Here is a 24,796-nt window from a genome sequence, read left to right as displayed (position 1 = left end):
AACTAACACGAAATGAAGATTTCATTATAACATGAAATTCTGAGTTCAACTCATGAAACCTGCGCTTCCCCTATATGAGTTCGACCTACCATTATAGGAAAATGTGTTTACGTGAAGAAATCATGACAAACTAATACGAAATGAAGATTTCATTATAACTTGAAATTCTGAGTTCATTTCATGAAACCTGAGCTTCCCCCATAAGAGTTCGACCTACCATTATAGGAAAATGTGTTTACGTGAAGAAATCATGACAAACTAATACGAAATGAAAATTTCATTATAACTTGAAATTCTGAGTTCATTTCATGAAACCTGCGCTTCCCCCATAAGAGTTCGACCTACCTTTATAGGAAAATGTGTTTTCGTGAAGAAATCATAAGAAACTAACACGAAATGAAGATTTAATTATAACTTGAAATTCTGAGTTCATTTCATGAAACCTGCGCTTCTCCCATAATAGTTCGACCTACCAATATAGGAAAATGTGTTTACGTGAAGAAATCATGACAAACTAACACGAAATGAAGATTTCATTATAACTTGAAATTCTGAGTTCATTTCATGAAACCTGCGCTTCCCCTATAAGAGATCGACCTACCATTATAGGAAAATGTGTTTACGTGAAGAAATCATGACAAACTAATACGAAATGAAAATTTCATTATAACTTGAAATTCTGAGTTCATTTCATGAAACCTGCGCTTCCCCCATAAGAGTTTGACCTACCTTTATAGGAAAAATGTGTTTACGTGAAGAAATCATAACAAACTAACACGAAATGAAGATTTCATTATAACTTGAAATTCTGAGTTCATTTCATGAAACCTGCGCTTCCCCTATAAGAGATCGACCTACCTTTATAGGAAAATGTGTTTTCGTGAAGAAATCATAACAAACTAACACGAAATGAAGATTTCATTATAACTTGAAATTCTGAGTTCATTTCATGAAACCTGCGCTTCCCCTATAAGAGATCGACCTACCTTTATAGGAAAATGTGTTTTCGTGAAGAAATCATAACAAACTAACACGAAATGAAGATTTCATTATAACTTGAAATTCTGAGTTCATTTCATGAAACCTGCGCTTCCCCCATAAGAGTTCGACCTACCTTTATAGGAAAAATGTGTTTACGTGAAGAAATCAAAAGAAACTAACACGAAATGAAGATTTCATTATAACTTGAAATTCTGAGTTCATTTCATGAAACCTGCGCTTCCCCTAAAGAGTTCGACCTACCATTATAGGAAAATGTGTTTACGTGAAGAAATCATGACAAACTAATACGAAATGAAGATTTCATTATAACTTGAACTTCTGAGTTCATTTCATGAAACCTGCCCTTCTCCCATAAGAGTTCGACCTACCAATATAGGAAAATGTGTTTACGTGAAGAAATCATGACAAACTAACACGAAATGAAGATTTCATTATAACATGAAATACTGAGTTCAACTCATGAAACCTGCGCTTCCCCTATAAGAGTTCGACCTACCATTATAGGAAAATGTGTTTACGTGAAGAAATCATGACAAACTAACACGAAATGAAGATTTCATTATAACTTGAAATTCTGAGTTCATTTCATGAAACCTGCCCTTCTCCCATAAGATTTCGACCTACCAATATAGGAAAATGTGTTTACGTGAAGAAATCATGACAAACTAACACGAAATGAAGATTTCATTATAACATGAAATTCTGAGTTCAACTCATGAAACCTGCGCTTCCCCTATAAGAGTTCGACCTACCATTATAGGAAAATGTGTTTACGTGAAGAAATCATGACAAACTAACACGAAATGAAGATTTCATTATAACTTGAAATTCTGAGTTCATTTCATGAAACCTGCCCTTCTCCCATAAGAGTTCGACCTACCAATATAGGAAAATGTGTTTACGTGAAGAAATCATGACAAACTAACACGAAATGAAGATTTCATTATAACTTGAAATTCTGAGTTCATTTCATGAAACCTGAGCTTCCCCCATAAGAGTTCGACCTACCATTATAGGAAAATGTGTTTACGTGAAGAAATCATGACAAACTAATACGAAATGAAAATTTCATTATAACTTGAAATTCTGAGTTCATTTCATGAAACCTGCGCTTCTCCCATAATAGTTCGACCTACCAATATAGGAAAATGTGTTTACGTGAAGAAATCATGACAAACTAACACGAAATGAAGATTTCATTATAACTTGAAATTCTGAGTTCATTTCATGAAACCTGCACTTCCCCTATAAGAGATCGACCTACCATTATAGGAAAATGTGTTTACGTGAAGAAATCATGACAAACTAACACGAAATGAAGATTTCATTATAACTTGAATTTCTGAGTTCATTTCATGAAACCTGCGCTTCCCCTATAAGAGATCGACCTACCATTATAGGAAAATGTGTTTACGTGAAGAAATCATGACAAACTAATACGAAATGAAAATTTCATTATAACTTGAAATTCTGAGTTCATTTCATGAAACCTGCGCTTCCCCCATAAGAGTTCGACCTACCATTATAGGAAAATGTGTTTTCGTGAAGAAATCATGACAAACTAACACGAAATGAAGATTTCACTATAACTTGAAATTCTGAGTTCATTTCATGAAACCTGCGCTTCCCCCATAAGAGTTCGACCTACCATTATAGGAAAATGTGTTTTCGTGAAGAAATCATGACAAACTAACACGAAATGAAGATTTCATTGTAACTTGAAATTCTGAGTTCATTTCATGAAACCTGCGCTTCCCCCATAAGAGTTCGACCTACCTTTATAGGAAAATGTGTTTTCGTGAAGAAATCATAAGAAACTAACACGAAATGAAGATTTAATTATAACTTGAAATTCTGAGTTCATTTCATGAAACCTGCGCTTCTCCCATAATAGTTCGACCTACCAATATAGGAAAATGTGTTTACGTGAAGAAATCATGACAAACTAACATGAAATGAAGATTTCATTATAACTTGAAATTCTGAATTCATTTCATGAAACCTGCACTTCCCCTATAAGAGATCGACCTACCATTATAGGAAAATGTGTTTACGTGAAGAAATCATGACAAACTAATACGAAATGAAGATTTCATTATAACTTGAACTTCTGAGTTCATTTCATGAAACCTGCCCTTCTCCCATAAGAGTTCGACCTACCAATATAGGAAAATGTGTTTAAGTGAAGAAATCATGACAAACTAACACGAAATGAAGATTTCATTATAAGATGAAATTCTGAGTTCAACTCATGAAACCTGCGCTTCCCCTATATGAGTTCGACCTACCATTATAGGAAAATGTGTTTACGTGAAGAAATCATGACAAACTAACACGAAATGAAGATTTCATTATAACTTGAAATTCTGAGTTCATTTCATGAAACCTGAGCTTCCCCCATAAGAGTTCGACCTACCATTATAGGAAAATGTGTTTACGTGAAGAAATCATGACAAACTAATACGAAATGAAAATTTCATTATAACTTGAAATTCTGAGTTCATTTCATGAAACCTGCGCTTCCCCCATAAGAGTTCGACCTACCTTTATAGGAAAATGTGTTTTCGTGAAGAAATCATAAGAAACTAACACGAAATGAAGATTTAATTATAACTTGAAATTCTGAGTTCATTTCATGAAACCTGCGCTTCTCCCATAATAGTTCGACCTACCAATATAGGAAAATGTGTTTACGTGAAGAAATCATGACAAACTAACACGAAATGAAGATTTCATTTTAACTTGAAATTCTGAGTTCATTTCATGAAACCTGCACTTCCCCTATAAGAGATCGACCTACCATTATAGGAAAATGTGTTTACGTGAAGAAATCATGACAAACTAATACGAAATGAAAATTTCATTATAACTTGAAATTCTGAGTTCATTTCATGAAACCTGCGCTTCCCCCATAAGAGTTCGACCTACCATTATAGGAAAATGTGATTTCGTGAAGAAATCATGACAAACTAACACGAAATGAAGATTTCACTATAACTTGAAATTCTGAGTTCATTTCATGAAACCTGCGCTTCCCCCATAAGAGTTCGACCTACCATTATAGGAAAATGTGTTTACGTGAAGAAATCATGACAAACTAATACGAAATGAAAATTTCATTATAACTTGAAATTCTGAGTTCATTTCATGAAACCTGCGCTTCCCCCATAAGAGTTCGACCTACCTTTATAGGAAAATGTGTTTTCGTGAAGAAATCATAAGAAACTAACACGAAATGAAGATTTAATTATAACTTGAAATTCTGAGTTCATTTCATGAAACCTGCGCTTCTCCCATAATAGTTCGACCTACCAATATAGGAAAATGTGTTTACGTGAAGAAATCATGACAAACTAACACGAAATGAAGATTTCATTATAACTTGAAATTCTGAGTTCATTTCATGAAACCTGCGCTTCCCCTATAAGAGATCGACCTACCATTATAGGAAAATGTGTTTACGTGAAGAAATCATGACAAACTAATACGAAATGAAAATTTCATTATAACTTGAAATTCTGAGTTCATTTCATGAAACCTGCGCTTCCCCCATAAGAGTTTGACCTACCTTTATAGGAAAAATGTGTTTACGTGAAGAAATCATAACAAACTAACACGAAATGAAGATTTCATTATAACTTGAAATTCTGAGTTCATTTCATGAAACCTGCGCTTCCCCTATAAGAGATCGACCTACCTTTATAGGAAAATGTGTTTTCGTGAAGAAATCATAACAAACTAACACGAAATGAAGATTTCATTATAACTTGAAATTCTGAGTTCATTTCATGAAACCTGCGCTTCCCCTATAAGAGATCGACCTACCTTTATAGGAAAATGTGTTTTCGTGAAGAAATCATAACAAACTAACACGAAATGAAGATTTCATTATAACTTGAAATTCTGAGTTCATTTCATGAAACCTGCGCTTCCCCCATAAGAGTTCGACCTACCTTTATAGGAAAAATGTGTTTACGTGAAGAAATCAAAAGAAACTAACACGAAATGAAGATTTCATTATAACTTGAAATTCTGAGTTCATTTCATGAAACCTGCGCTTCCCCTAAAGAGTTCGACCTACCATTATAGGAAAATGTGTTTACGTGAAGAAATCATGACAAACTAATACGAAATGAAGATTTCATTATAACTTGAACTTCTGAGTTCATTTCATGAAACCTGCCCTTCTCCCATAAGAGTTCGACCTACCAATATAGGAAAATGTGTTTACGTGAAGAAATCATGACAAACTAACACGAAATGAAGATTTCATTATAACATGAAATACTGAGTTCAACTCATGAAACCTGCGCTTCCCCTATAAGAGTTCGACCTACCATTATAGGAAAATGTGTTTACGTGAAGAAATCATGACAAACTAACACGAAATGAAGATTTCATTATAACTTGAAATTCTGAGTTCATTTCATGAAACCTGCCCTTCTCCCATAAGATTTCGACCTACCAATATAGGAAAATGTGTTTACGTGAAGAAATCATGACAAACTAACACGAAATGAAGATTTCATTATAACATGAAATTCTGAGTTCAACTCATGAAACCTGCGCTTCCCCTATAAGAGTTCGACCTACCATTATAGGAAAATGTGTTTACGTGAAGAAATCATGACAAACTAACACGAAATGAAGATTTCATTATAACTTGAAATTCTGAGTTCATTTCATGAAACCTGCCCTTCTCCCATAAGAGTTCGACCTACCAATATAGGAAAATGTGTTTACGTGAAGAAATCATGACAAACTAACACGAAATGAAGATTTCATTATAACTTGAAATTCTGAGTTCATTTCATGAAACCTGAGCTTCCCCCATAAGAGTTCGACCTACCATTATAGGAAAATGTGTTTACGTGAAGAAATCATGACAAACTAATACGAAATGAAAATTTCATTATAACTTGAAATTCTGAGTTCATTTCATGAAACCTGCGCTTCTCCCATAATAGTTCGACCTACCAATATAGGAAAATGTGTTTACGTGAAGAAATCATGACAAACTAACACGAAATGAAGATTTCATTATAACTTGAAATTCTGAGTTCATTTCATGAAACCTGCACTTCCCCTATAAGAGATCGACCTACCATTATAGGAAAATGTGTTTACGTGAAGAAATCATGACAAACTAACACGAAATGAAGATTTCATTATAACTTGAATTTCTGAGTTCATTTCATGAAACCTGCGCTTCCCCTATAAGAGATCGACCTACCATTATAGGAAAATGTGTTTACGTGAAGAAATCATGACAAACTAATACGAAATGAAAATTTCATTATAACTTGAAATTCTGAGTTCATTTCATGAAACCTGCGCTTCCCCCATAAGAGTTCGACCTACCATTATAGGAAAATGTGTTTTCGTGAAGAAATCATGACAAACTAACACGAAATGAAGATTTCACTATAACTTGAAATTCTGAGTTCATTTCATGAAACCTGCGCTTCCCCCATAAGAGTTCGACCTACCATTATAGGAAAATGTGTTTTCGTGAAGAAATCATGACAAACTAACACGAAATGAAGATTTCATTGTAACTTGAAATTCTGAGTTCATTTCATGAAACCTGCGCTTCCCCCATAAGAGTTCGACCTACCTTTATAGGAAAATGTGTTTTCGTGAAGAAATCATAAGAAACTAACACGAAATGAAGATTTAATTATAACTTGAAATTCTGAGTTCATTTCATGAAACCTGCGCTTCTCCCATAATAGTTCGACCTACCAATATAGGAAAATGTGTTTACGTGAAGAAATCATGACAAACTAACATGAAATGAAGATTTCATTATAACTTGAAATTCTGAATTCATTTCATGAAACCTGCACTTCCCCTATAAGAGATCGACCTACCATTATAGGAAAATGTGTTTACGTGAAGAAATCATGACAAACTAATACGAAATGAAGATTTCATTATAACTTGAACTTCTGAGTTCATTTCATGAAACCTGCCCTTCTCCCATAAGAGTTCGACCTACCAATATAGGAAAATGTGTTTAAGTGAAGAAATCATGACAAACTAACACGAAATGAAGATTTCATTATAAGATGAAATTCTGAGTTCAACTCATGAAACCTGCGCTTCCCCTATATGAGTTCGACCTACCATTATAGGAAAATGTGTTTACGTGAAGAAATCATGACAAACTAACACGAAATGAAGATTTCATTATAACTTGAAATTCTGAGTTCATTTCATGAAACCTGAGCTTCCCCCATAAGAGTTCGACCTACCATTATAGGAAAATGTGTTTACGTGAAGAAATCATGACAAACTAATACGAAATGAAAATTTCATTATAACTTGAAATTCTGAGTTCATTTCATGAAACCTGCGCTTCCCCCATAAGAGTTCGACCTACCTTTATAGGAAAATGTGTTTTCGTGAAGAAATCATAAGAAACTAACACGAAATGAAGATTTAATTATAACTTGAAATTCTGAGTTCATTTCATGAAACCTGCGCTTCTCCCATAATAGTTCGACCTACCAATATAGGAAAATGTGTTTACGTGAAGAAATCATGACAAACTAACACGAAATGAAGATTTCATTTTAACTTGAAATTCTGAGTTCATTTCATGAAACCTGCACTTCCCCTATAAGAGATCGACCTACCATTATAGGAAAATGTGTTTACGTGAAGAAATCATGACAAACTAATACGAAATGAAAATTTCATTATAACTTGAAATTCTGAGTTCATTTCATGAAACCTGCGCTTCCCCCATAAGAGTTCGACCTACCATTATAGGAAAATGTGATTTCGTGAAGAAATCATGACAAACTAACACGAAATGAAGATTTCACTATAACTTGAAATTCTGAGTTCATTTCATGAAACCTGCGCTTCCCCCATAAGAGTTCGACCTACCATTATAGGAAAATGTGTTTTCGTGAAGAAATCATGACAAACTAACACGAAATGAAGATTTCATTGTAACTTGAAATTCTGAGTTCATTTCATGAAACCTGCGCTTCCCCCATAAGAGTTCGATCTACCTTTATAGGAAAATGTGTTTTCGTGAAGAAATCATAAGAAACTAACACGAAATGAAGATTTCATTATAACTTGAAATTCTGAGTTCATTTCATGAAACCTGCGCTTCCCCTAAAGAGTTCGACCTACCATTATAGGAAAATGTGTTTACGTGAAGAAATCATGACAAACTAACACGAAATGAAGATTTCATTATAACTTGAAATTCTGAGTTCATTTCATGAAACCTGAGCTTCCCCCATAAGAGTTCGACCTACCATTATAGGAAAATGTGTTTACGTGAAGAAATCATGACAAACTAATACGAAATGAAAATTTCATTATAACTTGAAATTCTGAGTTCATTTCATGAAACCTGCGCTTCCCCCATAAGAGTTCGACCTACCTTTATAGGAAAATGTGTTTTCGTGAAGAAATCATAAGAAACTAACACGAAATGAAGATTTAATTATAACTTGAAATTCTGAGTTCATTTCATGAAACCTGCGCTTCTCCCATAATAGTTCGACCTACCAATATAGGAAAATGTGTTTACGTGAAGAAATCATGACAAACTAACACGAAATGAAGATTTCATTTTAACTTGAAATTCTGAGTTCATTTCATGAAACCTGCACTTCCCCTATAAGAGATCGACCTACCATTATAGGAAAATGTGTTTACGTGAAGAAATCATGACAAACTAATACGAAATGAAAATTTCATTATAACTTGAAATTCTGAGTTCATTTCATGAAACCTGCGCTTCCCCCATAAGAGTTCGACCTACCATTATAGGAAAATGTGATTTCGTGAAGAAATCATGACAAACTAACACGAAATGAAGATTTCACTATAACTTGAAATTCTGAGTTCATTTCATGAAACCTGCGCTTCCCCCATAAGAGTTCGACCTACCATTATAGGAAAATGTGTTTTCGTGAAGAAATCATGACAAACTAACACGAAATGAAGATTTCATTGTAACTTGAAATTCTGAGTTCATTTCATGAAACCTGCGCTTCCCCCATAAGAGTTCGATCTACCTTTATAGGAAAATGTGTTTTCGTGAAGAAATCATAAGAAACTAACACGAAATGAAGATTTCATTATAACTTGAAATTCTGAGTTCATTTCATGAAACCTGCGCTTCCCCTAAAGAGTTCGACCTACCATTATAGGAAAATGTGTTTACGTGAAGAAATCATGACAAACTAATACGAAATGAAGATTTCATTATAACTTGAAATTCTGAGTTCATTTCATGAAACCTGCGCTTCCCCTATAAGAGTTCGACCTACCATTATAGGAAAATGTGTTTACGTGAAGAAATCATGACAAACTAACACGAAATGAAGATTTCATTATAACTTGAAATTCTGAGTTCATTTCATGAAACCTGCGCTTCCCCTATAAGAGTTCGACCTACCATTATAGGAAAATGTGTTTACGTGAAGAAATCATGACAAACTAACACGAAATGAAGACTTCATTATAACTTGAAATTCTGAGTTCATTTAATGAAACCTGCGCTTCCCCTATAAGAGTTCGACCTACCATTATAGGAAAATGTGTTTACGTGAAGAAATCATGACAAACTAACACGAAATGAAGATTTCATTATAACTTGAAATTCTGAGTTCATTTCATGAAACCTGCGCTTCCCCTATAAGAGATCGACCTACCTTTATAGGAAAATGTGTTTTCGTGAAGAAATCATAACAAACTAACACGAAATGAAGATTTCATTATAACTTGAAATTCTGAGTTCATTTCATGAAACCTGCGCTTCCCCCATAAGAGATCGACCTACCTTTATAGGAAAATGTGTTTTCGTGAAGAAATCATAACAAACTAACACGAAATGAAGATTTCATTATAACTTGAAATTCTGAGTTCATTTCATGAAACCTGCGCTTCCCCCATAAGAGTTCGACCTACCTTTATAGGAAAAATGTGTTTACGTGAAGAAATCAAAAGAAACTAACACGAAATGAAGATTTCATTATAACTTGAAATTCTGAGTTCATTTCATGAAACCTGCGCTTCCCCTAAAGAGTTCGACCTACCATTATAGGAAAATGAGTTTACGTGAAGAAATCATGACAAACTAATACGAAATGAAGATTTCATTATAACTTGAACTTCTGAGTTCATTTCATGAAACCTGCCCTTCTCCCATAAGAGTTCGACCTACCAATATAGGAAAATGTGTTTACGTGAAGAAATCATGACAAACTAACACGAAATGAAGATTTCATTATAACATGAAATACTGAGTTCAACTCATGAAACCTGCGCTTCCCCTATAAGAGTTCGACCTACCATTATAGGAAAATGTGTTTACGTGAAGAAATCATGACAAACTAACACGAAATGAAGATTTCATTATAACTTGAAATTCTGAGTTCATTTCATGAAACCTGCCCTTCTCCCATAAGATTTCGACCTACCAATATAGGAAAATGTGTTTACGTGAAGAAATCATGACAAACTAACACGAAATGAAGATTTCATTATAACATGAAATTCTGAGTTCAACTCATGAAACCTGCGCTTCCCCTATAAGAGTTCGACCTACCATTATAGGAAAATGTGTTTACGTGAAGAAATCATGACAAACTAACACGAAATGAAGATTTCATTATAACTTGAAATTCTGAGTTCATTTCATGAAACCTGCCCTTCTCCCATAAGAGTTCGACCTACCAATATAGGAAAATGTGTTTACGTGAAGAAATCATGACAAACTAACACGAAATGAAGATTTCATTATAACTTGAAATTCTGAGTTCATTTCATGAAACCTGAGCTTCCCCCATAAGAGTTCGACCTACCATTATAGGAAAATGTGTTTACGTGAAGAAATCATGACAAACTAATACGAAATGAAAATTTCATTATAACTTGAAATTCTGAGTTCATTTCATGAAACCTGCGCTTCTCCCATAATAGTTCGACCTACCAATATAGGAAAATGTGTTTACGTGAAGAAATCATGACAAACTAACACGAAATGAAGATTTCATTATAACTTGAAATTCTGAGTTCATTTCATGAAACCTGCACTTCCCCTATAAGAGATCGACCTACCATTATAGGAAAATGTGTTTACGTGAAGAAATCATGACAAACTAACACGAAATGAAGATTTCATTATAACTTGAATTTCTGAGTTCATTTCATGAAACCTGCGCTTCCCCTATAAGAGATCGACCTACCATTATAGGAAAATGTGTTTACGTGAAGAAATCATGACAAACTAATACGAAATGAAAATTTCATTATAACTTGAAATTCTGAGTTCATTTCATGAAACCTGCGCTTCCCCCATAAGAGTTCGACCTACCTTTATAGGAAAATGTGTTTTCGTGAAGAAATCATAAGAAACTAACACGAAATGAAGATTTAATTATAACTTGAAATTCTGAGTTCATTTCATGAAACCTGCGCTTCTCCCATAATAGTTCGACCTACCAATATAGGAAAATGTGTTTACGTGAAGAAATCATGACAAACTAACATGAAATGAAGATTTCATTATAACTTGAAATTCTGAATTCATTTCATGAAACCTGCACTTCCCCTATAAGAGATCGACCTACCATTATAGGAAAATGTGTTTACGTGAAGAAATCATGACAAACTAATACGAAATGAAGATTTCATTATAACTTGAACTTCTGAGTTCATTTCATGAAACCTGCCCTTCTCCCATAAGAGTTCGACCTACCAATATAGGAAAATGTGTTTAAGTGAAGAAATCATGACAAACTAACACGAAATGAAGATTTCATTATAAGATGAAATTCTGAGTTCAACTCATGAAACCTGCGCTTCCCCTATATGAGTTCGACCTACCATTATAGGAAAATGTGTTTACGTGAAGAAATCATGACAAACTAACACGAAATGAAGATTTCATTATAACTTGAAATTCTGAGTTCATTTCATGAAACCTGAGCTTCCCCCATAAGAGTTCGACCTACCATTATAGGAAAATGTGTTTACGTGAAGAAATCATGACAAACTAATACGAAATGAAAATTTCATTATAACTTGAAATTCTGAGTTCATTTCATGAAACCTGCGCTTCCCCCATAAGAGTTCGACCTACCTTTATAGGAAAATGTGTTTTCGTGAAGAAATCATAAGAAACTAACACGAAATGAAGATTTAATTATAACTTGAAATTCTGAGTTCATTTCATGAAACCTGCGCTTCTCCCATAATAGTTCGACCTACCAATATAGGAAAATGTGTTTACGTGAAGAAATCATGACAAACTAACACGAAATGAAGATTTCATTATAACTTGAAATTCTGAGTTCATTTCATGAAACCTGCACTTCCCCTATAAGAGATCGACCTACCATTATAGGAAAATGTGTTTACGTGAAGAAATCATGACAAACTAATACGAAATGAAAATTTCATTATAACTTGAAATTCTGAGTTCATTTCATGAAACCTGCGCTTCCCCCATAAGAGTTCGACCTACCATTATAGGAAAATGTGATTTCGTGAAGAAATCATGACAAACTAACACGAAATGAAGATTTCACTATAACTTGAAATTCTGAGTTCATTTCATGAAACCTGCGCTTCCCCCATAAGAGTTCGACCTACCATTATAGGAAAATGTGTTTTCGTGAAGAAATCATGACAAACTAACACGAAATGAAGATTTCATTGTAACTTGAAATTCTGAGTTCATTTCATGAAACCTGCGCTTCCCCCATAAGAGTTCGATCTACCTTTATAGGAAAATGTGTTTTCGTGAAGAAATCATAAGAAACTAACACGAAATGAAGATTTCATTATAACTTGAAATTCTGAGTTCATTTCATGAAACCTGCGCTTCCCCTAAAGAGTTCGACCTACCATTATAGGAAAATGTGTTTACGTGAAGAAATCATGACAAACTAATACGAAATGAAGATTTCATTATAACTTGAAATTCTGAGTTCATTTCATGAAACCTGCGCTTCCCCTATAAGAGTTCGACCTACCATTATAGGAAAATGTGTTTACGTGAAGAAATCATGACAAACTAACACGAAATGAAGATTTCATTATAACTTGAAATTCTGAGTTCATTTCATGAAACCTGCGCTTCCCCTATAAGAGTTCGACCTATCATTATAGGAAAATGTGTTTACGTGAAGAAATCATGACAAACTAACACGAAATGAAGACTTCATTATAACTTGAAATTCTGAGTTCATTTAATGAAACCTGCACTTCCCCTATAAGAGTTCGACCTACCATTATAGGAAAATGTGTTTACGTGAAGAAATCATGACAAACTAATACGAAATGAAAATTTCATTATAACTTGAAATTCTGAGTTCATTTCATGAAACCTGCGCTTCCCCCATAAGAGTTTGACCTACCTTTATAGGAAAAATATGTTTACGTGAAGAAATCATAACAAACTAACACGAAATGAAGATTTCATTATAACTTGAAATTCTGAGTTCATTTCATGAAACCTGCGCTTCCCCTATAAGAGATCGACCTACCTTTATAGGAAAATGTGTTTTCGTGAAGAAATCATAACAAACTAACACGAAATGAAGATTTCATTATAACTTGAAATTCTGGGTTCATTTCATGAAACCTGCGCTTCCCCTATAAGAGATCGACCTACCTTTATAGGAAAATGTGTTTTCGTGAAGAAATCATAACAAACTAACACAAAATGAAGATTTCATTATAACTTGAAATTCTGAGTTCATTTCATGAAACCTGCGCTTCCCCCATAAGAGTTCGACCTACCTTTATAGGAAAAATGTGTTTACGTGAAGAAATCAAAAGAAACTAACACGAAATGAAGATTTCATTATAACTTGAAATTCTGAGTTCATTTCATGAAACCTGCGCTTCCCCTAAAGAGTTCGACCTACCATTATAGGAAAATGTGTTTACGTGAAGAAATCATGACAAACTAATACGAAATGAAGATTTCATTATAACTTGAACTTCTGAGTTCATTTCATGAAACCTGCCCTTCTCCCATAAGAGTTCGACCTACCAATATAGGAAAATGTGTTTACGTGAAGAAATCATGACAAACTAACACGAAATGAAGATTTCATTATAACATGAAATACTGAGTTCAACTCATGAAACCTGCGCTTCCCCTATAAGAGTTCGACCTACCATTATAGGAAAATGTGTTTACGTGAAGAAATCATGACAAACTAACACGAAATGAAGATTTCATTATAACTTGAAATTCTGAGTTCATTTCATGAAACCTGCCCTTCTCCCATAAGAGTTCGACCTACCAATATAGGAAAATGTGTTTACGTGAAGAAATCATGACAAACTAACACGAAATGAAGATTTCATTATAACATGAAATTCTGAGTTCAACTCATGAAACCTGCGCTTCCCCTATAAGAGTTCGACCTACCATTATAGGAAAATGTGTTTACGTGAAGAAATCATGACAAACTAACACGAAATGAAGATTTCATTATAACTTGAAATTCTGAGTTCATTTCATGAAACCTGCCCTTCTCCCATAAGAGTTCGACCTACCAATATAGGAAAATGTGTTTACGTGAAGAAATCATGACAAACTAACACGAAATGAAGATTTCATTATAACTTGAAATTCTGAGTTCATTTCATGAAACCTGAGCTTCCCCCATAAGAGTTCGACCTACCATTATAGGAAAATGTGTTTACGTGAAGAAATCATGACAAACTAATACGAAATGAAAATTTCATTATAACTTGAAATTCTGAGTTCATTTCATGAAACCTGCGCTTCTCCCATAATAGTTCGACCTACCAATATAGGAAAATGTGTTTACGTGAAGAAATCATGACAAACTAATACGAAATGAAGATTTCATTATAACTTGAACTTCTGAGTTCATTTCATGAAACCTGCCCTTCTCCCATTAGAGTTCGACCTACCTTTATAGGAAAATGTGTTTTCGTGAAGAAATCATAAGAAACTAACACGAAATGAAGATTTAATTATAACTTGAAATTCTGAGTTCATTTCATGAAACCTGCGCTTCTCCCATAATAGTTCGACCTACCAATATAGGAAAATGTGTTTACGTGAAGAAATCATGACAAACTAACACGAAATGAAGATTTCATTATAACTTGAAATTCTGAGTTCATTTCATGAAACCTGAGCTTCCCCCATAAGAGTTCGACCTACCATTATAGGAAAATGTGTTTACGTGAAGAAATCATGACAAACTAATACGAAATGAAAATTTCATTATAACTTGAAATTCTGAGTTCATTTCATGAAACCTGCGCTTCCCCCATAAGAGTTCGACCTACCTTTATAGGAAAATGTGTTTCCGTGAAGAAATCATAAGAAACTAACACGAAATGAAGATTTAATTATAACTTGAAATTCTGAGTTCATTTCATGAAACCTGCGCTTCCCCTATAAGAGTTCGACCTACCATTATAGGAAAATGTGTTTACGTGAAGAAATCATGACAAACTAACACGAAATGAAGATTTCATTATAACTTGAAATTCTGAGTTCATTTCATGAAACCTGCACTTCCCCCATAAGAGTTCGACCTACCAATATAGGAAAAATGTGTTTACGTGAAGAAATCATGACAAACTAACACGAAATGAAGATTTCATTATAACTTGAATTTCTGAGTTCATTTCATGAAACCTGCGCTTCCCCCATAAGAGTTCGACCTACCATTATAGGAAAATGTGTTTTCGTGAAGAAATCATGACAAACTAACACGAAATGAAGATTTCACTATAACTTGAAATTCTGAGTTCATTTCATGAAACCTGCGCTTCCCCCATAAGAGTTCGACCTACCAATATAGGAAAAATGTGTTTACGTGAAGAAATCATAACAAACTAACACGAAATGAATATTTCATTATAACTTGAAATTCTGAGTTCATTTCATGAAACCTGCGCTTCCCCTAAAGAGTTCGACCTACCATTATAGGAAAATGTGTTTACGTGAAGAAATCATGACAAACTAATACGAAATGAAGATTTCATTATAACTTGAACTTCTGAGTTCATTTCATGAAACCTGCCCTTCTCCCATAAGAGTTCGACCTACCAATATAGGAAAATGTGTTTACGTGAAGAAATCATGACAAACTAACACGAAATGAAGATTTCATTATAACATGAAATACTGAGTTCAACTCATGAAACCTGCGCTTCCCCTATAAGAGTTCGACCTACCATTATAGGAAAATGTGTTTACGTGAAGAAATCATGACAAACTAACACGAAATGAAGATTTCATTATAACTTGAAATTCTGAGTTCATTTCATGAAACCTGCCCTTCTCCCATAAGAGTTCGACCTACCAATATAGGAAAATGTGTTTACGTGAAGAAATCATGACAAACTAACACGAAATGAAGATTTCATTATAACATGAAATTCTGAGTTCATTTCATGAAACCTGCCCTTCTCCCATAAGAGTTCGACCTACCAATATAGGAAAATGTGTTTACGTGAAGAAATCATGACAAACTAACACGAAATGAAGATTTCATTATAACTTGAAATTCTGAGTTCATTTCATGAAACCTGCCCTTCTCCCATAAGAGTTCGACCTACCAATATAGGAAAATGTGTTTACGTGAAGAAATCATGACAAACTAACACGAAATGAAGATTTCATTATAACATGAAATTCTGAGTTCAACTCATGAAACCTGCGCTTCCCCTATAAGAGTTCGACCTACCATTATAGGAAAATGTGTTTACGTGAAGAAATCATGACAAACTAACACGAAATGAAGATTTCATTATAACTTGAAATTCTGAGTTCATTTCATGAAACCTGCCCTTCTCCCATAAGAGTTCGACCTACCAATATAGGAAAATGTGTTTACGTGAAGAAATCATGACAAACTAACACGAAATGAAGATTTCATTATAACTTGAAATTCTGAGTTCATTTCATGAAACCTGAGCTTCCCCCATAAGAGTTCGACCTACCATTATAGGAAAATGTGTTTACGTGAAGAAATCATGACAAACTAATACGAAATGAAAATTTCATTATAACTTGAAATTCTGAGTTCATTTCATGAAACCTGCGCTTCCCCCATAAGAGTTCGACCTACCTTTATAGGAAAATGTGTTTTCGTGAAGAAATCATAAGAAACTAACACGAAATGAAGATTTAATTATAACTTGAAATTCTGAGTTCATTTCATGAAACCTGCGCTTCTCCCATAATAGTTCGACCTACCAATATAGGAAAATGTGTTTACGTGAAGAAATCATGACAAACTAACACGAAATGAAGATTTCATTATAACTTGAAATTCTGAGTTCATTTCATGAAACCTGCGCTTCCCCTATAAGAGATCGACCTACCATTATAGGAAAATGTGTTTACGTGAAGAAATCATGACAAACTAATACGAAATGAAAATTTCATTATAACTTGAAATTCTGAGTTCATTTCATGAAACCTGCGCTTCCCCCATAAGAGTTCGACCTACCATTATAGGAAAATGTGTTTTCGTGAAGAAATCATGACAAACTAACACGAAATGAAGATTTCACTATAACTTGAAATTCTGAGTTCATTTCATGAAACCTGCGCTTCCCCCATAAGAGTTCGACCTACCATTATAGGAAAATGTGTTTTCGTGAAGAAATCATGACAAACTAACACGAAATGAAGATTTCATTGTAACTTGAAATTCTGAGTTCATTTCATGAAACCTGCGCTTCCCCCATAAGAGTTCGATCTACCTTTATAGGAAAATGTGTTTTCGTGAAGAAATCATAAGAAACTAACACGAAATGAAGATTTCATTATAACTTGAAATTCTGAGTTCATTTCATGAAACCTGCGCTTCCCCTAAAGAGTTCGACCTACCATTATAGGAAAATGTGTTTACGTGAAGAAATCATGACAAACTAATACGAAATGAAGATTTCATTATAACTTGAAATTCTGAGTTCATTTCATGAAACCTGCGCTTCCCGTATAAGAGATTGACCTACCTTTATAGGAAAATGTGTTTTCATGAAGAAATCAAAAGAAACTAACACGAAATGAAGATTTCATTATAACTTGAAATTCTGAGTTCATTTCATGAAACCTGCGCTTCCCCTATAAAAGTTCGACCTACCATTATAGGAAAATGTGTTTTCGTGAAGAAATCATGACAAACTAACACGAAATGAAGATTTCATTATAACATGAAATTCTGAGTTCATCTCATGAAACCTGCGCTTCCCCTATAAGAGTTCGACCTACCATTATAGGAAAATGTGTTTACGTGAAGAAATCATGACAAACTAACACGAAATGAAGACTTCATTATAACTTGAAATTCTGAGTTCATTTCATGAAACCTGCACTTCCCCTATAAGAGTTCGACCTACCATTATAGGAAAATGTGTTTACGTGAAGAAATCATGACAAACTAATACGAAATGAAAATTTCATTATAACTTGAAATTCTGAGTTCATTTCATGAAACCTGCGCTTCCCCCATAAGAGTTTGACCTACCTTTATAGGAAAAATATGTTTACGTGAAGAAATCATAACAAACTAACACGAAATGAAGATTTCATTATAACTTGAAATTCTGAGTTCATTTCATGAAACCTGCGCTTCTCCCATAATAGTTCGACCTACCAATATAGGAAAATGTGTTTACGTGAAGAAATCATGACAAACTAACACGAAATGAAGATTTCATTATAACTTGAAATTCTGAGTTCATTTCATGAAACCTGCGCTTCCCCTATAAGAGATCGACCTACCATTATAGGAAAATGTGTTTACGTGAAGAAATCATGACAAACTAATACGAAATGAAAATTTCATTATAACTTGAAATTCTGAGTTCATTTCATGAAACCTGCGCTTCCCCCATAAGAGTTCGACCTACCATTATAGGAAAATGTGTTTTCGTGAAGAAATCATGACAAACTAACACGAAATGAAGATTTCACTATAACTTGAAATTCTGAGTTCATTTCATGAAACCTGCGCTTCCCCCATAAGAGTTCGACCTACCATTATAGGAAAATGTGTTTTCGTGAAGAAATCATGACAAACTAACACGAAATGAAGATTTCATTGTAACTTGAAATTCTGAGTTCATTTCATGAAACCTGCGCTTCCCCCATAAGAGTTCGATCTACCTTTATAGGAAAATGTGTTTTCGTGAAGAAATCATAAGAAACTAACACGAAATGAAGATTTCATTATAACTTGAAATTCTGAGTTCATTTCATGAAACCTGCGCTTCCCCTAAAGAGTTCGACCTACCATTATAGGAAAATGTGTTTACGTGAAGAAATCATGACAAACTAATACGAAATGAAGATTTCATTATAACTTGAACTTCTGAGTTCATTTCATGAAACCTGCCCTTCTCCCATAAGAGTTCGACCTACCAATATAGGAAAATGTGTTTACGTGAAGAAATCATGACAAACTAACACGAAATGAAGATTTCATTATAACATGAAATACTGAGTTCAACTCATGAAACCTGCGCTTCCCCTATAAGAGTTCGACCTACCATTATAGGAAAATGTGTTTACGTGAAGAAATCATGACAAACTAACACGAAATGAAGATTTCATTATAACTTGAACTTCTGAGTTCATTTCATGAAACCTGCCCTTCTCCCATAAGAGTTCGACCTACCAATATAGGAAAATGTGTTTACGTGAAGAAATCATGACAAACTAACACGAAATGAAGATTTCATTATAACATGAAATTCTGAGTTCAACTCATGAAACCTGCGCTTCCCCTATAAGAGTTCGACCTACCATTATAGGAAAATGTGTTTACGTGAAGAAATCATGACAAACTAACACGAAATGAAGATTTCATTATAACTTGAAATTCTGAGTTCATTTCATGAAACCTGCCCTTCTCCCATAAGAGTTCGACCTACCAATATAGGAAAATGTGTTTACGTGAAGAAATCATGACAAACTAACACGAAATGAAGATTTCATTATAACTTGAAATTCTGAGTTCATTTCATGAAACCTGAGCTTCCCCCATAAGAGTTCGACCTACCATTATAGGAAAATGTGTTTACGTGAAGAAATCATGACAAACTAATACGAAATGAAAATTTCATTATAACTTGAAATTCTGAGTTCATTTCATGAAACCTGCGCGGAGAATAATAGTAATAATAATAGTTCGACCTACCAATATAGGAAAATGTGTTTACGTGAAGAAATCATGACAAACTAATACGAAATGAAGATTTCATTATAACTTGAACTTCTGAGTTCATTTCATGAAACCTGCCCTTCTCCCATAAGAGTTCGACCTACCTTTATAGGAAAATGTGTTTTCGTGAAGAAATCATAAGAAACTAACACGAAATGAAGATTTAATTATAACTTGAAATTCTGAGTTCATTTCATGAAACCTGCGCTTCTCCCATAATAGTTCGACCTACCAATATAGGAAAATGTGTTTACGTGAAGAAATCATGACAAACTAACACGAAATGAAGATTTCATTATAACTTGAAATTCTGAGTTCATTTCATGAAACCTGAGCTTCCCCCATAAGAGTTCGACCTACCATTATAGGAAAATGTGTTTACGTGAAGAAATCATGACAAACTAATACGAAATGAAAATTTCATTATAACTTGAAATTCTGAGTTCATTTCATGAAACCTGCGCTTCCCCCATAAGAGTTCGACCTACCTTTATAGGAAAATGTGTTTCCGTGAAGAAATCATAAGAAACTAACACGAAATGAAGATTTAATTATAACTTGAAATTCTGAGTTCATTTCATGAAACCTGCGCTTCCCCTATAAGAGTTCGACCTACCATTATAGGAAAATGTGTTTACGTGAAGAAATCATGACAAACTAACACGAAATGAAGATTTCATTATAACTTGAAATTCTGAGTTCATTTCATGAAACCTGCACTTCCCCCATAAGAGTTCGACCTACCAATATAGGAAAAATGTGTTTACGTGAAGAAATCATGACAAACTAACACGAAATGAAGATTTCATTATAACTTGAATTTCTGAGTTCATTTCATGAAACCTGCGCTTCCCCCATAAGAGTTCGACCTACCATTATAGGAAAATGTGTTTTCGTGAAGAAATCATGACAAACTAACACGAAATGAAGATTTCACTATAACTTGAAATTCTGAGTTCATTTCATGAAACCTGCGCTTCCCCCATAAGAGTTCGACCTACCAATATAGGAAAAATGTGTTTACGTGAAGAAATCATAACAAACTAACACGAAATGAATATTTCATTATAACTTGAAATTCTGAGTTCATTTCATGAAACCTGCGCTTCCCCTAAAGAGTTCGACCTACCATTATAGGAAAATGTGTTTACGTGAAGAAATCATGACAAACTAATACGAAATGAAGATTTCATTATAACTTGAACTTCTGAGTTCATTTCATGAAACCTGCCCTTCTCCCATAAGAGTTCGACCTACCAATATAGGAAAATGTGTTTACGTGAAGAAATCATGACAAACTAACACGAAATGAAGATTTCATTATAACATGAAATACTGAGTTCAACTCATGAAACCTGCGCTTCCCCTATAAGAGTTCGACCTACCATTATAGGAAAATGTGTTTACGTGAAGAAATCATGACAAACTAACACGAAATGAAGATTTCATTATAACTTGAAATTCTGAGTTCATTTCATGAAACCTGCCCTTCTCCCATAAGAGTTCGACCTACCAATATAGGAAAATGTGTTTACGTGAAGAAATCATGACAAACTAACACGAAATGAAGATTTCATTATAACATGAAATTCTGAGTTCAACTCATGAAACCTGCGCTTCCCCTATAAGAGTTCGACCTACCATTATAGGAAAATGTGTTTACGTGAAGAAATCATGACAAACTAACACGAAATGAAGATTTCATTATAACTTGAAATTCTGAGTTCATTTCATGAAACCTGCCCTTCTCCCATAAGAGTTCGACCTACCAATATAGGAAAATGTGTTTACGTGAAGAAATCATGACAAACTAACACGAAATGAAGATTTCATTATAACTTGAAATTCTGAGTTCATTTCATGAAACCTGAGCTTCCCCCATAAGAGTTCGACCTACCATTATAGGAAAATGTGTTTACGTGAAGAAATCATGACAAACTAATACGAAATGAAAATTTCATTATAACTTGAAATTCTGAGTTCATTTCATGAAACCTGCGCTTCTCCCATAATAGTTCGACCTACCAATATAGGAAAATGTGTTTACGTGAAGAAATCATGACAAACTAATACGAAATGAAGATTTCATTATAACTTGAACTTCTGAGTTCATTTCATGAAACCTGCCCTTCTCCCATAAGAGTTCGACCTACCTTTATAGGAAAATGTGTTTTCGTGAAGAAATCATAAGAAACTAACACGAAATGAAGATTTAATTATAACTTGAAATTCTGAGTTCATTTCATGAAACCTGCGCTTCTCCCATAATAGTTCGACCTACCAATATAGGAAAATGTGTTTACGTGAAGAAATCATGACAAACTAACACGAAATGAAGATTTCATTATAACTTGAAATTCTGAGTTCATTTCATGAAACCTGAGCTTCCCCCATAAGAGTTCGACCTACCATTATAGGAAAATGTGTTTACGTGAAGAAATCATGACAAACTAATACGAAATGAAAATTTCATTATAACTTGAAATTCTGAGTTCATTTCATGAAACCTGCGCTTCCCCCATAAGAGTTCGACCTACCTTTATAGGAAAATGTGTTTCCGTGAAGAAATCATAAGAAACTAACACGAAATGAAGATTTAATTATAACTTGAAATTCTGAGTTCATTTCATGAAACCTGCGCTTCCCCTATAAGAGTTCGACCTACCATTATAGGAAAATGTGTTTACGTGAAGAAATCATGACAAACTAACACGAAATGAAGATTTCATTATAACTTGAAATTCTGAGTTCATTTCATGAAACCTGCACTTCCCCCATAAGAGTTCGACCTACCAATATAGGAAAAATGTGTTTACGTGAAGAAATCATGACAAACTAACACGAAATGAAGATTTCATTATAACTTGAATTTCTGAGTTCATTTCATGAAACCTGCGCTTCCCCCATAAGAGTTCGACCTACCATTATAGGAAAATGTGTTTTCGTGAAGAAATCATGACAAACTAACACGAAATGAAGATTTCACTATAACTTGAAATTCTGAGTTCATTTCATGAAACCTGCGCTTCCCCCATAAGAGTTCGACCTACCAATATAGGAAAAATGTGTTTACGTGAAGAAATCATAACAAACTAACACGAAATGAATATTTCATTATAACTTGAAATTCTGAGGTCATTTCATGAAACCTGCGCTTCCCCTAAAGAGTTCGACCTACCATTATAGGAAAATGTGTTTACGTGAAGAAATCATGACAAACTAATACGAAATGAAGATTTCATTATAACTTGAACTTCTGAGTTCATTTCATGAAACCTGCCCTTCTCCCATAAGAGTTCGACCTACCAATATAGGAAAATGTGTTTACGTGAAGAAATCATGACAAACTAACACGAAATGAAGATTTCATTATAACATGAAATACTGAGTTCAACTCATGAAACCTGCGCTTCCCCTATAAGAGTTCGACCTACCATTATAGGAAAATGTGTTTACGTGAAGAAATCATGACAAACTAACACGAAATGAAGATTTCATTATAACTTGAAATTCTGAGTTCATTTCATGAAACCTGCCCTTCTCCCATAAGAGTTCAACCTACCAATATAGGAAAATGTGTTTACGTGAAGAAATCATGACAAACTAACACGAAATGAAGATTTCATTATAACATGAAATTCTGAGTTCAACTCATGAAACCTGCGCTTCCCCTATAAGAGTTCGACCTACCATTATAGGAAAATGTGTTTACGTGAAGAAATCATGACAAACTAACACGAAATGAAGATTTCATTATAACTTGAAATTCTGAGTTCATTTCATGAAACCTGCCCTTCTCCCATAAGAGTTCGACCTACCAATATAGGAAAATGTGTTTACGTGAAGAAATCATGACAAACTAACACGAAATGAAGATTTCATTATAACTTGAAATTCTGAGTTCATTTCATGAAACCTGAGCTTCCCCCATAAGAGTTCGACCTACCATTATAGGAAAATGTGTTTACGTGAAGAAATCATGACAAACTAATACGAAATGAAAATTTCATTATAACTTGAAATTCTGAGTTCATTTCATGAAACCTGCGCTTCCCCCATAAGAGTTCGACCTACCTTTATAGGAAAATGTGTTTACGTGAAGAAATCATGACAAACTAACACGAAATGAAGATTTCATTATAACATGAAATACTGAGTTCAACTCATGAAACCTGCGCTTCCCCTATAAGAGTTCGACCTACCATTATAGGAAAATGTGTTTACGTGAAGAAATCATGACAAACTAACACGAAATGAAGATTTCATTATAACTTGAAATTCTGAGTTCATTTCATGAAACCTGCCCTTCTCCCATAAGAGTTCGACCTACCAATATAGGAAAATGTGTTTACGTGAAGAAATCATGACAAACTAACACGAAATGAAGATTTCATTATAACATGAAATTCTGAGTTCAACTCATGAAACCTGCGCTTCCCCTATATGAGTTCGACCTACCATTATAGGAAAATGTGTTTACGTGAAGAAATCATGACAAACTAACACGAAATGAAGATTTCATTATAACTTGAAATTCTGAGTTCATTTCATGAAACCTGAGCTTCCCCCATAAGAGT

Source organism: Paramormyrops kingsleyae, chromosome 1 (genome assembly GCF_048594095.1).
Source record: "Paramormyrops kingsleyae isolate MSU_618 chromosome 1, PKINGS_0.4, whole genome shotgun sequence".
In the NCBI taxonomy this organism is placed as follows: domain Eukaryota; kingdom Metazoa; phylum Chordata; class Actinopteri; order Osteoglossiformes; family Mormyridae; genus Paramormyrops; species Paramormyrops kingsleyae.
Note: the sequence above shows the minus strand (reverse complement) of the source record.